Below are 4,761 nucleotides of genomic sequence, written 5' to 3'. Positions count from 1 at the left end.
AATCAGAGAAAACCAAAAATGCTCCCCTAACTAGTCACATAGGTCACCCCACTTATAGTTAAACTACCTAAAGTTTCCCCATGCCCAAACCTTCCTCCAATCAGGGGGCACACCTGAAGTCTACCCTTTTTTCACCATAAAGCTTCCCCACTCCTCTGCCTACTTTGAGTTTTTGTCAAACACAATAGACATTTATTGACTTCCTTGTATAGCAAGCTCTGAATAAATAGCCTTTGCTTGTTGTTTGGGCAGTCTGACTTTATTTCCACAACACTGTAAGGTATAATTTTTTAAAAACCTGAATCTACCTATTGAGAGGTACACCATATCTTAGAGATAAGTGATGCTGAATGGTGAATACTAAGACATATCCTAATAAATATTTCACTTTTAAAAACCGACCAGGTCTCCATGGGACTCCTAGGCATAGGTGTCTTTCTGTCCAGCCTCCATGACCTTCAATGAATCCAAAAATCAGGTTCAAATAGCTGCTGATCCAGGGAAGAGAGGGGATGCAGAGAAAGGGAGGAGCAGCCAAGAATCAGGAGTGCAGCCTTTGGGCAGGGTCCTGGTTCTGCCTCAAGGGATAACAATATCTTTGAGCTCTTTATAGAACCAAGACCCCCAACAAATGGAATTAGCATTCTTCATTCCAGAGAAGACCCCTATTCTGAGGCCAGATTAAAGGAATCAGAGAAACTCATCAAGAGATTACCTGAGACTAGATTAAAAGAGTGCAGGCCCTGCACATACACTAATCTTATCAGCAATGCCACTCTTGAACAATTACTGTAAAACTCTTCATCAAATCCTCCTGGGTTAGGACACACAGTTTGGAAGGCAAGAGCCTGCTGTGTCTGTCTTTGCCCGGCAAAGCAAGAAACCTATTCTTTTCTACTTCACCCAAAATTCTAAGATTCAGTTTGGCACTGATGCAAGAGGCTGAATTTTCAGCACCAATATCAAAGATGAAGAAGGACCCTTTAGGGTGGCTAGACAAAGAGAGTCACAAAATTCAAAAGGAAAAACAGTTTGGCCTTGGATCTTTTCACAGCAAGTTCAGTAGTTGGGGGAAAAAAAAAGAGTGGTGTAACACCTATGAAATCCTTTAAAAAAAAAGAGAGAGACAGACAGACACTCAAAGATCTTAAAGTTTAAATAAAATTGTGATTTACATTTAAATAAAACAAGTAGGATAATTTGCATAAGCCTTTAAACTTTATCCAACCAATAGCTTACTGAAAAAATGATGGCAAAGGACTGGTGAAGAGCAGTTTCCTCTGTTTAAATGCATCACTAAGACAAATGTGAGTATACTGTTAACAGAACAAAAGGTAAATCTTATATGTCCTGACAATGTGGAATTGTAACAAAAACTGATTGAAGAAGGAAGAAAGAAGATGAGAGGTAGGTAGATACTGATATAATTATTCTGCTGAGAATAAAGGAAAGGGAACCCTCTTACACTCTTGGTGGGAATGCAAACTAGTACAGCCACCAAGGAGAACAGTGTGGAGATTCCTTAAAAACTGGAAATAGAACGGCCATTAAGACCCAGCAATCCCACTGCTGGGCACACACACCAAGGAAACCAGAACTGAAAGAGAAGCGTGTACCCCAATGTTCATCGCAGCACTGTTTACAATAGCTAGGACATGGACGCAACCTAGATGTCCATCAGCTGATGAATGGATAAGAAAGCTGTGGTACATATACACAATGTACTATTCCTCAGCTATTAAAAAGAACATATTTGAGTCAGTTCTAATGAGGCGGATGAAACTAGAGCCTATTATACAGAGTGACGTAAGTCAGAAAGAAAAACACCAACGCAGTATATTAACACATATATATGGAATTTAGAAAGATGGTAATGACAACCCGATATGCAAGATAGCAAAAGAGATACAGATGTAAAGAACAGACTTTTGGACTCTGTGGGAGAAGGCGAAGGTGGGATGATTTGGGAGAACAGCATTGAAACATGTATATTACCATATGTGAAATAGATCACCAGTCCAAGTTCAATGCATGAAACAGGGCACTCAAAGCCAGTGCATTAGGACAACCCAGAGGGATGGAGAGGGAGGTGGGAGAGGGGTTCAGGATGGGGGACACATGTACACCCATGGCTGATTCATGTCAATGTATGGTAAAAACCACCACAATATTGTAAAGTAATTAGCCTCCAATTAAAGTAAATAAATTTTTTTAAAGTGACAAAGACCAAATTATACAGAACAGTACAAACAATAAAAGACAACATAAATGTAAATAGTATCAGGAGGTGGAGCAGAAGAAAAAAGGAAAAGATAATACATTAATTCTACCCATTGGCCATCAGAAAATTGCTCCTATATAAAGAAATAGACAATGGAGGTATTTTATATTTATCATATCAATAAATGTGAACAGGCGGAAATTATATTTTTAGAGAAAAATACATTCAGATTGGATCACAACATATAGTTCAAGTTTTTTTGAATATAGAGGCATTATATATTGGGGCTTCCCTGGTGGCTCAGACAGTAAGAATCTGCCTGCAATGTGGGAGATCTAGGTTCAATCCCTGGGTCAATAAGATCTCCTGGAGAAGGGAATGGCTACCCATTCCAGTATTCTTGCCTGGAGAATCCCATGGACAGAGGAGCCTGGCAGGCGAGTGACTAACACACACATACTAAGCAAATGTATTGCAGGAGAGCAAACTTTGCCCCCAAAATGTGTCATTGGTATAATATTTAAAGCTGCTCATCTTCTAAGAAATAGCAAACATGGGGAAAACTCTGAAAACCAAGCAGAAGTTATACTTTTGTAAGAAACATTTACATTTTTAAGGAAAATCTCCATTTTCAGGGGTGTCTCCTTGGCTGCACTAAGAAGAAAACTGAAAGTGTTAGTCACTCAATAATATCCAGCTCTTTGTGACCGCATGAACTGTAGCCTGCCAGGTTCCTCTGTCCATGGAATTCTTCAGGCAAGAATACTGGAGTGGGTTGCCATTCCCTTCTCCAGGGGATCTTCCTGACCTAGGGTAGTAAGAAGAGCTTGACAGAACCTCTAGAAACTCTTACCCATGGAGACAGCAATGACTTACACCTGCATAGCACCCTGTCCCCTGTTCATTGTGCTTCTCTTGTAACCTGGAATAACTGACTCTCCCTACTCTCAACACTCACTTTTGCCTTTAGCTGAGGATGGTATGTATTTAAGGGGAAGGCTTTGGTTACACGGGCAAGATACTCAGGTTTTCTGAGTCCCTGTTTATGTTATTAAACTGAGTCTGTGCATATGTTATTAAACTCTTGTTTGATCGCCTATTAATTTTTCTTATGTAAATCTCACTCTTAGAGCAGCCAGAAGAACCTAGACAGGTAAACGAAAATTTATTCCTCCCCTGCTGCTGCTGCTAAGTCACTTCAGTCGTGTCCGACTCTGTGCGACCCCACAGACGATAGCTCACTAGGCTTCTCTGTCCCTGGGCTTCTCCAGGCAAGAACACTGGAGTGGGTTGCCATTTCCTTCTCCAATGCATGCATGCATGCTAAGTCGCTTCAGTCATGTCTGACTGTGTGACGCCATAGATGGCAGCCCACCAGGCTCCTCTCTCCCCAGGATTCTCTAGGCAAGAATACTAGAGTGGGTTGCCATTTCCTTCTCCCTCTTCCTCCCCAAAAGCATATAAAATTGTTTTTTAAAAAGATCTGAATATTATACAAAGTTGGATTCAGGCCAAAAAAAAAAGTCTTTAACAAGGCAAAGAAGGATATTTTATAATGCCAAAGGGTGCAAATCTCAAAAAAGGTAAAGGAGTATGAACATATATGAACTCTAGAGTAATACTCATAAAACAAATTCTCTGGGCTATTCAAACAGAAGTAGAGAACAGACACATCAGCCTTAGGATACTCTAGTCTCAGTCCATGATAAATATGGGGAAAAAATAAGGTTATAAAAGACTTAATATAATAAAGTAAATATGACTGATTACTTAAGTAGGAAATTGAGGATGATACAAAGGAATGGAAAGATATCCATGTTCTTGGATTAAAAGAATTAATATTGTTAAAATGACCATACTATCCAAAGCAATCTACAGATTTAATGCAATCACTATCAAAATACCCATGACATTTTTCAAAGGAGTCGAATAAATACTCCGAAAATTTATATGGAACCACAAAAGACCCTATATTGCCAAAGCAATCTTGACCAAAAAAAGAACAAAGCTAAAGGTATACCCTCTCTGACTTCAGACTATACTACAAAGTAATCAGAACATCAAGGTACTGGGGGAGGGAGGGGGGTAGAAAACAGACACAAAGATCAATGGTACAGAATAAAGAGCCAAGAAAAAACCCCACAAAATCACAGTGAAGTAGTCTTCAAAAAAAGAGGCAAGAATATACAACAGAGAAAAGACAGTCTCTTTAATAAGTGGTGCTGGGAAAACTGGACAGCTATATGTAAAAGAATGAAATTAGAACATTTTCTCACACCATACACAAGAGGAAACTCAAAATGCATTAAAGACCTAAATGTTAAGACCTGAAACCATAAAACTTCAAGAAAAGAACACAGGCAGAACACTCTGACATAAATCACAGCATTATTTTTTTTGGCTCTGTCTCCTAAGGCTAAAGAAACAAAAGCAAAAAAAAAAAAAAAAGGACCTAATTAAACATAAATACTTTTGCACATCAAAGGAAACCATCAACAAAACAAAAAGACAATCTACTTAATGGAAGAAAATATTTGCAA

This window comes from Bubalus bubalis, chromosome 12 (genome assembly GCF_019923935.1).
Source record: "Bubalus bubalis isolate 160015118507 breed Murrah chromosome 12, NDDB_SH_1, whole genome shotgun sequence".
NCBI classification, from domain to species: Eukaryota; Metazoa; Chordata; class Mammalia; order Artiodactyla; family Bovidae; genus Bubalus; species Bubalus bubalis.
The sequence above is the reverse complement of the archived record's forward strand: the minus strand, read 5'-3'. Positions refer to the sequence as shown.